The sequence below is a fragment of the Panthera leo genome, chromosome D3, assembly GCF_018350215.1.
Source record: "Panthera leo isolate Ple1 chromosome D3, P.leo_Ple1_pat1.1, whole genome shotgun sequence".
Lineage (NCBI taxonomy): Eukaryota > Metazoa > Chordata > Mammalia > Carnivora > Felidae > Panthera > Panthera leo.
The window spans coordinates 87904378-87916815 of record NC_056690.1 but is presented as its reverse complement, the minus strand read 5'-3'; positions in this window follow the sequence as shown (position 1 = coordinate 87916815).

Sequence of the window (12438 nt, the reverse complement as noted above, 5' to 3'; positions counted from 1 at the left end):
AAAACCAGGAATCAGTCACAAAACTCCACCCAAGACAGTCAACCATCAAAGCTGAAGGTAAGAGACACAGGGGATACAATTTTGTTTCAAGTAGGAAAGATCACAGAAGTCAGGGTACGCAATGCTCGGCCAAAAGACAATGCGGACGATACTCAAGGTCGTCGTCGTCAGGAGCAGATAAGGAAAAAGAAAACATGGCATGAGGAAATGCGGAAGCATTTTCTGTTGAAGGCAACTTGGTGATGTTGGATTCTATTCATTGGCTTTTTATTAACTTATTTAATGGATGCAAACTTTTAAAATATATGGGTGTATACACTTTTATGTTGACTGAAGGTTCTGCTCTAAGCTTAAAAATTCTCTATTTGTACTTCTGAAAAGTCTTGCAAGCCACCCTGGCCGGTTCTCACATCTCTAGAGTCTGGTTTGGGGTGGAGGAAGACTTAATTATAAACTAACGCCATTGAAACCTCCTGGCCTCCTCTGATTAGTCTCCATTGTTTGTCTCGATTCTCATAACCTATATGATGATGTCATTCTAAATGAACCGTGCACAGTTCTAAAACCATGCTTTCTGTTTTAGTCTCTCTGTTCAAACTATTCTATTCATCTGGAGTAGCTTTGTACCAGTTTACTTCTTTTTTTAATGATTTTTCAAAAGTTTATTTATTAATTTTGAGAGAGAGAGAGAGAGAGAGAGAGAGAGAGAGAGAGCATGAGCAGGGGAGGGGCAGAGAGGGAGGGAAAGAGAGGATTCCAAGCAGGTTCCGTGCTAACATGGAGGCAGACGTGGGGCTCCAACTCATGAGCCGTGAGATCATGACCTGAGCCGAAATCAAGAGTCAGACGCTTAACCCACTGAGCCACCCAGGCACCCCCCGCCCCCCGCCATTTACCTCTTCCCTAAACTCTATGAACTCACAGCACTCAGATAAATGGCATCTTTTCGCGTGAAAACAGCTTCTAGGTATATTTATTTCTTGTTCACTCTTCATAACACACTTACTAGATATGAAAATATCTATTTGTATCTACTTAGCTGTTAAGCCCTTAAAAGGTAGGTTCCATCAGTTATTTGACATTGTAGAACAAATGTACTCATAATCAAACTACCGTTGGAACATACTTGTAGAATTGAGATTACGCAGGAAGTTCAAAACTGATTTTGCAAATAATTGTGATAGAGCATCTATAGAAATGAGTCAGAGATAAGTGCAGAATACACAATGTAGAAATCAAAGCTCAGGGGCGCCTGGGTGGCTCGGTCGGTTAAGCGTCCGACTTCGGCTCAGGTCATGATCTCACGGTCCGTGAGTTCGAGCCCCGCGTCAGGCTTTGTGCTGATGGCTCAGAGCCTGGAGCCTGTTTCCGATTCTGTGTCTCCCTCTCTCTCTGCCCCTCCCCTGTTCATGCTCTGTCTCTCTCTGTCTCAAAAATAAATAAACGTTAAAAAAATTAAAAAAAAAAAAGAAATCAAAGCTCAGCTCAGGTGACTCAGGATCTAATCAAAATACTTGTAAATGAAGAGTTTTCTCTAATTTGACAGATTATATTAATTGTTCTTATAAAACAGTGTCGACTTCTATGTGTAACACAAGTAAGCTAACAGAACGGTTTTAGCCTGTTCATTTCAGGAAGAAGCAAGACTGTAATATTTAAATCAATACTTCTAAATGCTATAATGAGATCATTGGGTCTGACAAAACCAGTTATCACTTAGAAATCTTACTGCCACATATGCTCGAATTCTAGCCTCTGGTTTCCCTCTCAGCTCAGCTCCTTGGTTTCTACCACTTGGACTGTTTTTGGCAAAAAAGCATGTGAGGAAGTAAGTCTCTGTCTCTGTCTCTCTCCCTCTTGCTGAAAAGCATGTGAGTAAGGAAGTCTCTGTCTCTCTCTCTCTCTCTTTCTGTCTCTTGATGCCTGCCAGGCATTTTTGTACGTAAGAGAGAGATGCCCATGCCCTTAAAAGGTAGTATATTTTCTTTAGGCAGACATTAAACCATGTATTGCTTCTGGGTTCCAGGAATCCTGCATTTAATTTAAAAAAGTTATACAGCTTCACATCCTCTCTTTCAACTCTATGTTCAATTTACAAAAAATAATTACAATCTCATTGAACAGTTAATGGGATTATTCTACTTAACACAACCACAGAACAATTCTAGTTAACCGTTTCAAACGCAGAACCTGATTAAGGCACAGACCTACGTTTGCTGTAGGCTGTTTTTAATTTGGATTATTAAGTTAAAGAGTTCATTCTTATTTTCCTTTCTTTCATATTTTTTTATTATTTTATTTATTTTTGAGAGAGGCAGAGACAGAGACAGAATACCAGCAAGGGAGGGGCAGAGAGAGAGGGAGACACAGAATCCAAAGCAGGCTCCAGTCTCTGAGCTGTCAGCACAGAGCCAGAAGCGGGGCTCGAACCCACGGACAGCGAGATCATGACCTGAGCTGAAGGCGGACGCTTAGCCGACCGAGCCACCCAGGTGTCCCTTGTCTTTTTCTTTCATGTGAACGAAAACATTAATGAAATTTGATCTACATTGCATTTGTAATATATTCAAATCCAGATACCAAACCACACATATAGAAGTCATGCTTATTAGCACAAATATATTTTCAGGGTAATTCGCTAATGATTTCCACATAGTGTAAAAGGGCGAGAGAACTTTATCCATTACACATCCTCGAAGGTAGGACAATGTAGTCATTTGGAAGGAATACTTTTCTAAGTATGCTGAGGTCTGGGGAGTTGGACCACTCTCAAACTGGACCAATCCCTAGCCAAACTGATTTCTAGAGATCATGAGAAGCATTGTGTATTTCCTCTGCAGCTCGAGATGATGGTGGTCAGGCCAGGAGTAATCAAGCCTGTGTTTGTTATCTGATGTTCATGTCATCAAGTCTGTTTTACAGGCTATTATTTTTTTAGATGATAAACTATATGAGACACACTTGAAGATATGAGCGTGATTAACAAACATAAATCTGTTTAATATTTTCTTTTGGATTGAAGAAGGAGCATCCATGACTAAAGACAAAGGGAGTAATATTCTCCATTGTATGTTTTCTGAGCTATCTTGGAAATTTTTCACAGCTTGAAAAAAAAAAACACACAAAACACAAATATCACTTTACTTTTTCACATTCGCGTGGTCTTATAATTGGCAAGGAGCTATCCATCTTTTTCCTCTCTGTGTATCTTTCCAGGGACACCAGGGTGGTCCCTCTGTGGGTTCGTGAAACCCTCCTCTCCTTCTCTTCATAACAAGTGTACATAGGCTTACTTTTTGTGCCCTCAATTAAATCAATCAACAAAACAGAACAGTCGCTCACTGAAAATAGAATGGCACATTAGTGTTGGGTCAGGCTTTCTTTATTTTTAGGTGCCCATAAGGGAAATGTCGCTGGCAGAATTGAAACATATTAGATCGATAGTTTTTAAAGGGAGGCAAACACCTTAATGCCTTCATGTGGAGTTACTGGTTGTCACTGAAAAGATATTCTCATTAAATGCTCCCTTTAAACATTAAAATTGAGGACAAGTGTTGAAGAGTATGGATCACTGGCAAATTAAAAGCATGACATGTTTGAAACCTGTGATTAATATCATGTTTCATTGCAAAACTCAGTTAACAAGGCTCTCTGGAAGAAGTTTTCTGTCGTATATCAAGCTATTGATAAATAGCAAATTGAAATCTGCATTGCACTCAGATTATATTTACAGTTAAGGTCAAGAATTTGTGATTGATTGATTATTCAACCTCTCAGATGTTAAGTCAAGAACAGTATTTCTACAAAAGGAGAGATTTTCTACACTTACAGAAATAAGCCTTGGATATTTTTCACCAACTTCGGTGTGGGGTGAGGGCTGTTTTTCCAAGTCTGTCCTATAAAACTGCAAGGGGGCAAGCTCTGTACAGAATGATTGTGAATCAAAGTAAACACACACACACACACACACACACACACACACACACACATATATATAGGATAAAAGACAGGGTAAATAAATATAGGGTTCAAGGTTCACTTCTAAAAACCTATATTGTCCACAGTCTCTAAGGCTCTGTGGCATGACATGTAATGTGGGAATCATAATGATAAAAAACATTACAGTAGAATTGTGAAATCAACAAGGGTAAAGCAGGTGCAAACCTTTTTATCAGTAAAGCTCAACATAAGCCTTACGAATATCCTCAATTTGTTGTACTAACTATAAATTGATAGAAGTAGCATTACTGGGCTTAATTGCAGAATTGTGTATGCTGATGGACATGAGACCAAGATTCGGTTGACAGAGTGGTTGCGGCTTTGTTATCGAACGTTTCTAACTTTTCACATTCCCTCATGACACTGAAATGCGTTCCAGCCAAAAAGGCTGTACTATGACTGACTCCGGAAAAGGACATTTGAGGGAAGTGTCTCTCCCTTCTAACGCTGATGGAGGAGGAACGTGTTGCACTTCAGTTTTCTGGGGAAGAAGAGAAGCTAGTGGCGACTGATTTTGTAAGAGGAGAAAAGTCACCCGTGAAGAAACAGGACACAAGACTACTCATTTCCGGTTCCGCAGGTAGGGAGCGTGGTCCTGACAACCAAAACACTGCAGAGACTAAAAGATGAACAACTGTCCATGAATCCATAACAAGGGAGAGAACACAGGCCACTCCTGCCCCTAAGATTAAAGAGACAGCTGTACCTATGCAGACCCAGGAGCTGGACACACTGGGAACCAGAGCCGGGAATCAGAACCACATAGAAAACTTGAACCATAATTAATTGCTAACTTGCTGATGGCTCAGCATGGACAAGTCTGAGAGTCAAACACTCCAGGAAGACTTGATGATAGGGGGTCCCCATAACATGGGGACATTTACCCCCAGGAGCTCAACTGTGTTGCTACAAGAAACATCTGAGAAAAATCCTCTTGGAGACCAGGAAAAAGGCACCACTTTGAAATACCCAGAGCGCTTTGTTCTTCTTAACAAAGCCTGGACCCAGGAGAAACCAGTTAACCAGAGCCGAACCTGCAGGGGCATTATCAGAACCTAAGTGGCAGAAGGGGAATACCCAGCCAGGTGTGGCTTCCCTTTTCCACCGACACCGGAGAGAAAAAGAAAGCTGAGAAATCCTGGTGATGCAGCCAGTCCAGAGGCCCAGGCTCACTAAAGACCGAGCGCAAATCCAAGGCTGGAGGCAGCTTTCCCTGGCCCACCCCTACCTCACTGCAGGCCTGTCTCCAGCAGTCCCCTTATCCCGAACATCATACCTGGCTCTCCTGAAAAAATTACAAGGCATACCAGAAGGCAAAAACCAGTTTAAGGAGACAGAGCAAGTGCCAGAGCCAGACTGGCAGAGGTGTGGGAATTATCAGACCGGGAATTTTTAACAACTATGATTGGGGTGCCTGGGTGGTTCAGTTGGCCAAGCATCGGACTCTTGATCTCTGCTCAGGACATGGTCCCATCGTTCTTCAGATTGAGCCCCGTGTCAGGCTCTGTGTTGTCAGCCGGAGCCTGCTTGGGATTCTGTCTCTCTCTCTCTCTCAAAATAAATAAGTAAACTTAAAAAATAAATAAAACCTATGATTATTATGCAACTAACAGGCAACCTAATGGATAAAGCAGACAGCAGGCAAGAACAGATGGAAATCCTGACAGAACCAAAAAGAAATGCCAGAGATAAAAAACACTGTAACAGAAATGAGGAACACCTTTGAAGGGGCTTATCAGTAGACTAGACCCAGCCAAGGAGAGACTCAGAGGATGTCTAATAGAGACCCTGAAAACCGAAAAGCAAGAATGACAGAGAGGGAAAAAAAGACAACTTGATATTCAACGACTGAGACATCTAAGAGAGATGTAATGCGTATATAATGAGAATCATAGATAATAATTTAAGTTTCTTCTTCTTCTTCTTCTTCTTCTTCTTCTTCTTCTCCTTCTCCTTCTCCTCCTTCTCCTTCTCCTTCTCCTTCTCCTTCTCCTTCTCCTTCTTCTTCTTCTTTAATATCTTTGCTTGGTATAGAATTACAGGTTGCCAGTTTTGTTTTGTAATGTTCGGTGTTTTAATGAAGTCACTCCAGGGTCTTTCTTGCTTGCTTAGCTTTTGATGAGACACCTACTCAAATCGCTTTGTTTCTCTACATACATTGCTTCTCTTATCTCTCCACCCATCTTCAAACTTTTTAAAAATGTTTATCTATTTTTGAGGAAGATAAATACCACAGTGTGAGCAAGGGAGGGGCAGAGAGAGAGGTGGACACAGAATCCAAAGCAAGTTCCAGGCTCTGAGCTGTCAGCACAGAGCCCGACATGGGGCTCGAACTCACAAACCGTGAGATCATGACCTGGGCCGAAGTCGGATGTTTAACCGACTGAGCCACACAGGAGCCCCATCTCTCCACTTGTCTTTAAAAATTCTGTCATCTCTCTCTCTCTTTTTTTTTTAACTTTAGCCAATATAAAGTGTAATATTGATTTCAGGAGTAGAATTCAGTGATTCATCACTTACATACAACACCCAGTGCTCACCACAAATGCCCTCTTTAATAGCCAACACCCATCTAGCCCACCCCCACCCACCTCCCTTCATCAACCCTCAGTTTGCTCTCTATCATTAAGAATCTCTTGTGGCTTTCCCTCTCTTCTCTTCCCCCCTCTTCCCATATGTTCATCTATTTTGTTTCTTAAATCCTACCTATGAGTGAAGTTATACAGTATTTTTTTCTTTCTCTCATTGACTTATTTCACTTATTTCACAACTTACTCCATGTCGTTGCAAATGGCAAGATTCCATTCTTTTTGGTGGCTAATATTCCATTATATGTACCAGATTTTCTTTCGCCATTCATCAGTCAGTGTACATGTGGGCTCTCTCTACAGTTTGGCTTTTATTGATAGTATCGCTATAAACACCAGGGTGCAGGTAGCCCTTCAAATCTGCATTTTTGTATCCCTTGGGTAAATACCTAGTAGTGTAACTGCTGGGTCATAGGCTAGTTCTATTTTTAGTTTTTTGAGGAGACTCCATGCTGTTTTCTAGAGTGGCTGTACCAGTTTGCATTCCCACCAGCAGTGCAAGAAGGTTCCCCTTTCTCCACATCTTTGCCAACACCGGTTGTTTCTTGTGTTAATTTTAGCCATTCTGACAGTATGAGGTGGTATCTCACTGTGGTTTTGATTTGTGTTTCTCTGATGATGAGTGATGCTGAAGCTCTTTTCATGCATCTTTGAGCCATTTGGATGTCTTCTTTGGACACGTGGTCGTGTCTTCTGCCCATTCTTAACTGGGTTGTCTTTGGAGTTCTTAGACCTGTGGTTCGATGTCTTTTGTTCACATAATTCTTAGCCAATATTTCTTCACAAATATCTTCTGCTCAGTTTCCTCTTTTGTACTTCCAGGCCTTCATTTACAAATCAGCTGGGGCATCTGTTGTTCCTTAGCTCTCAGAGGCTCTATTCTATGCAAGCGTGTATTTTATCTCTTTTGCTTCTCCCTTCTTTTGTGTGTGTTTACCACAGATTGCACAGTTTGAATTAGCCTTTCTTTGAGAAAACTGGATGTTTTCTAAGCTATTTTGAGTATACTCATGTGTCATTGTAGGTGTTGGTCATCTCCTTTACTATGCATTTCATTTCTTGGACTTCTGTTTGATTTTTTTCAGGTACTTTTTTCATCTGTCTGTTGAAAATGCCCACCTGCTCTCTCATGACATTCATATTTCCACCACAGCATTTCAAATATTATTCACAGGGGTGCCTGGGTGGCTCAGCCGGTTGAGCATTCGACTTTGGCTCAGGTCATGATCTCACAGTCCGTGAGTTCGAGCCCCGCGTCGGGCTCTGTGCTGGCAGCTCGGAGCCTGGAGCCTGCTTCGGATTCTGTGCCTCCCGCTCTCTGACCCTCCTCCGTTCATGCTCTGTCTCCCTCTGTCTCAAAAATAAATAAACATTAAAAAATTGTTTTAAATATTATTCACACGTATTTTAGATTCTCTGATTGTCCCAATAACTTTGTCCTGTTTGAGTCTGTTTCCATCGGTGAGCCGCCTTCTCTTCTGAGATCTGTTGTTGTTTTGTCATCAGTGTGTTTATTTGTTTTATGTACGCCTCCTCCCCTTGTATGGAATGACAAATATTTTATGGAGGGCAAGAGGTTCAAAACTACAGTTTTTATGCCTGAAAATCAGCATAATTTCTCCGGCCAGGTCTTTCATGTGGGGGATCAAGTCACCGTGGTCAGGAGCTGAGCGGTCTGGGTCGTCCTAGGGCACCACACAGAATTCCAGCCATCTGTGATTATGGGTGCTTGAGGTGTGGGCTTGTCAGATGGTTTTTCCAGGAAGGTCGCTTTCTCAGGGCTGGTCTTCCTAGCGCACTGCTCCTCCAAGAGGATGTCTCTTCATACCCAAGCCCTTCTCTTTTTGCAGACTGCCACTCCTCCTTGCTGGATGCCTTGCGGCCTGACGTGGGTCATGCTGGACCTCTGTTCTCTGTCGTTCTGATTAAGCCCCTGTCTCAGGCTAATACTTTGTTCTAGGATCTCAGAAGTTTGCCTCTGGAATTGACACGTCCCCATGCTCAGGCACAAGATGGCTCAGAACACATCCCTGGCCCTGGCCCACAGATAAAGTTTCTTTCCTTCTTCCTTCCTTCCTTCCTTCCCTTCATTTTGTCCTTCCGCCCCCCCCCCCTTTCTTTTTGTGTTTGTTTCTTTGTTGTTGTTGTTTGCTCCCCTCCTCCAGCTTCATGGGTTTTGCACTAGAGCCTTAACATTATAAACACATTTTTTTGCTTTTTCCTAGTAATGTAAGACCTTTGTTAGACCAGGGTCATAAGAGAAGGGTCCAGGTGGCAACTTGCACAGCAGGATGCTCTTGCAATCCCCAAGGCTCTCACCACAAGGCCCGCCCTCCCACAACCTGGCCATGCCCCAGTCTTTCCGAGTGTACTCAGTGCGGTGCTCGAAAAATCACCTAGGAGTAAGAACAAAATATTCCCTGCGCTCTGGGCCCCCAGGCCCTCTGTGTTCCCTCCTTTGCCCACATTCAACTGCTGGCAATTTGTTAGAGAAAATGATCTGAACTCTCTCCCGGTGTCTCCCGTTTCCGCTCACGCAAAGTCAGCGCTCCTGCCTGATTGGCCCTGCAGCAACCATGTTCCCTGAGTGGTCCCCACATCAATTCTCAGACGAGTTTAAGGAACTTGCTAACTTGGTGATTTTTCTTTTTCTTTCTTTTTTTTTTTTTTTTTTTTGACCTGTGTGGGAAGGATGCATATTCCAGCTTTCTACATTCTAAAGGAAGCTGGGAGTCCTATTTATTAGTGTTGAGGGGTATTTGTATATTGTGATCATAAGGTCCTTTTTTAGCTGTGGGTTTTGAAAGTATTTTCTCAGAGTTGGTGGTTTGTTTTTTCATTCTCTTACATGTGTCTCTGGCATCGGGAAAACTTTTAACTTCCACGGGGTCCATTAATGTTTTTAAGAAATGTGACTTTGGATCTATACCTGAGCAACAGTAGCCTACACCGGGGTCACACATCTTTTTTCTTCTACATCTTCTTCTAGAATTTTGTAAAAATTATATTCTAAAATAAACCTTATGATCAGTTGGGAGTGAATTATTGAAGATTGTGTGAGCTGTTGTTCAGGTTTTATTTTTATACACATCTCCAATGGTTCCAGCGCCAATTGTTAAAACACTGAACGATGCCACCAACTGAATGTATGTGTGTGTGTGTGTGTGTGTGTGTGTGTGTGTGTGTGTGCTTATAGCTTCTGTTCCATCATCTTCTTCTGTCCCATTGACAATACCTGCTTGATTATTTAGGATTATAGACATCTTGGTAACAAGTAGTATTATTGGTATAATTTTGTCCTTTTCTCACACGTGTCTCAGCTATTCTGGTTTCTTTACATTTTATGATAGATTTTAGAATCAGCTTGTTCATTTCCACGGGATCCTAATGTAACTTTGATAAAGACTGTATTTAGTTTACAGAACAATTTGGAAAGGATTGATTTCTTCGCCATATCGATGCTGCTATGCCAGAAACACTCTGCACTCCCTGTACGTCTTCCTTGACTCCTTCCATCTGTGTCTTTTGGTAGTTTTCAGCAGAAGATATCACACTACATATCTATGTCCCTTATATTTATTCTTAAGTGTTTCATGTATACTGGTGCTATTTTAAGTGGTACTGTCTCTAAATTTATTTTTACTTTTATATTTAAATTAAAGTAATCTTAGTTTATGTTTAAAATGAAACCATTCACTGCTAATATAGAGTAAGATTTCTATTGAACTTGAATGTTGCAACACTTCCTAAATCGCTCATTATTTCTAGTAGCTCGTTTGTGAATTATTTGTGTTTCTGGGTCGATATTCACAATGTCTGCAAATAAAGAAAACTGTACTGCTTTTTGCCAGTCTTTTTGCTTTTTACTTAATTTGCTTACATTATACCATCATTTAAACCTCTACTGTAATATTGCACATGAGTGGTAAGGTGTATATCCTCTTTTTTTAACCTGATCTCAGAGGAGAAATCGGCTTTTGGTATGAAGTATGATGTAAGACGTTGTCAGTAAGTTTTCATATGGAATATTTGGGGGGGGGGTGTTGAAGAAGTTATATTTCATTCCTAAGATACGAGAGCTCATATCATAAATGGATCTTGGATTTTGTCAGTGCTTTAATTTCCATTTATTGTGATGATTATTAATTATTTCTTCTTTATTTTGTGATGTGGTGAATTGCATTTATTTTTATTTTTATTTTTTTAAAGTTTATTTATTATTTTTAGTAGTCTCTACACCCAGTCTCAGGCTTGAACTCATGACCCTGAGATCAAGAGTATCCTGCTCTTCTGATTGAGCCAGGCAGGTGGCCATACACTGATTTTTCATTTTTTTAAATTTATTTATTTATTTATTTATTTATTTATTTATTTATTATTTTAGTGAATTCATGTTGAAACTTTTTTAAAAGAGATAGACAATTTACCTTACATTACACAACTAGTTGTGTGAGCTATTATTTAAACTACATTTTGGGCTTCATAATTTGAACCATTTCCAGAAAATTGTACTTTTTAGTATTCTTAAATCTTTTAGTTTAACTGACAGAAAAACCTCTGACTCATGATAAAACAATGATACATCATCTCTATTTTAAGCGTGATTGAAGTTAACTTAGGTTAAAATATTGAAAACGATTGTATACACGTGCCTACATTTATGTATGATTTTAAGTAAACATTTGCCAATTATTTGAAAATTGTAATTCCTTCTGATTTTAATTTTATTACTTGTTATTTATCAAAGTAAAGCATAACAATTTAATAAAAATATTCACATGCTATCCAAGGAAAATAAAATTATGATCATTTATGATCAGAATACATGATTGACTTCAACTACAGCCTGGAGAATCCATTTTACTATAAGACGGAAATTTGACATTTTATATAAATCTTATATCTATAAATATCTACAAATATTATATCTAATAATCCATGCTTTAATTAGCAGCACCAATTCTTCTATTTAATGTATTTTAACTACTCATATCAAGAGACTCTTTGTATACCATTTTACTCAAAGATTGACAACATATGAAAAATTATAAATGGAAGCTATATTAGTTCATCTATTGAATCATGTTCCTAGTAAAGGACTATTCCCTTTAGGGTACTTTTAAGTGTTCAATGCACTCAGTTTTTAAATGATTCAGAGTACAAAATCCACATACATTCCCTTAGGAGCTCAGTCTACTGCCTAATAAATTTCATAGTTATAAAAATTATCTTCAGTTTCTAATCTAGTTTTATAATTGAATTAATTGAATCTTTAGTGTTCTACTTGTATTCCTTTGTATCAACACTGGCATTTTTTAACCTTCAGTGGGTTAACTGCATTTTAGCTCCTCCTTTTAATTATCATGTAATTTGCTTTCACTCCTTAATCATTTATATTACTTTTAGGAAGTTGCCCCAATTTATGCCACCAAACTGAGCCATTTTATATACATTGATTTAATATTCCTTCAGTTCTCTTTTGAAGGGGAAAAAAAAAAGATGCTGTCTTTAGAAAACAGTTTAGAAATTGCCTAGAAAGAAATTTAGTCATACCCCTGAAATTTTACATTATTTCTTCAATGAATTTTGAGAGTTCAGTGCAGATTTCTCAGACCTTTCATAACTAGACTTCTTCACTGGTAAATCAACTTTCCATGAGGCTCTTTTCTTCAACTGATCAATTCATGCATCTCCTCAGTAAGAATTTATTCAATCACCACTATATTATAAATGTTGTCTTAGAAATTGAGAATACAGTACTCAACAGGATCTTGGAGAATCTCAATTAGCCTAAATCAAGTGAGAGGAGTAGAAAATAAATCACTAAATTGTCAAGGACTTTTTTTCTCAG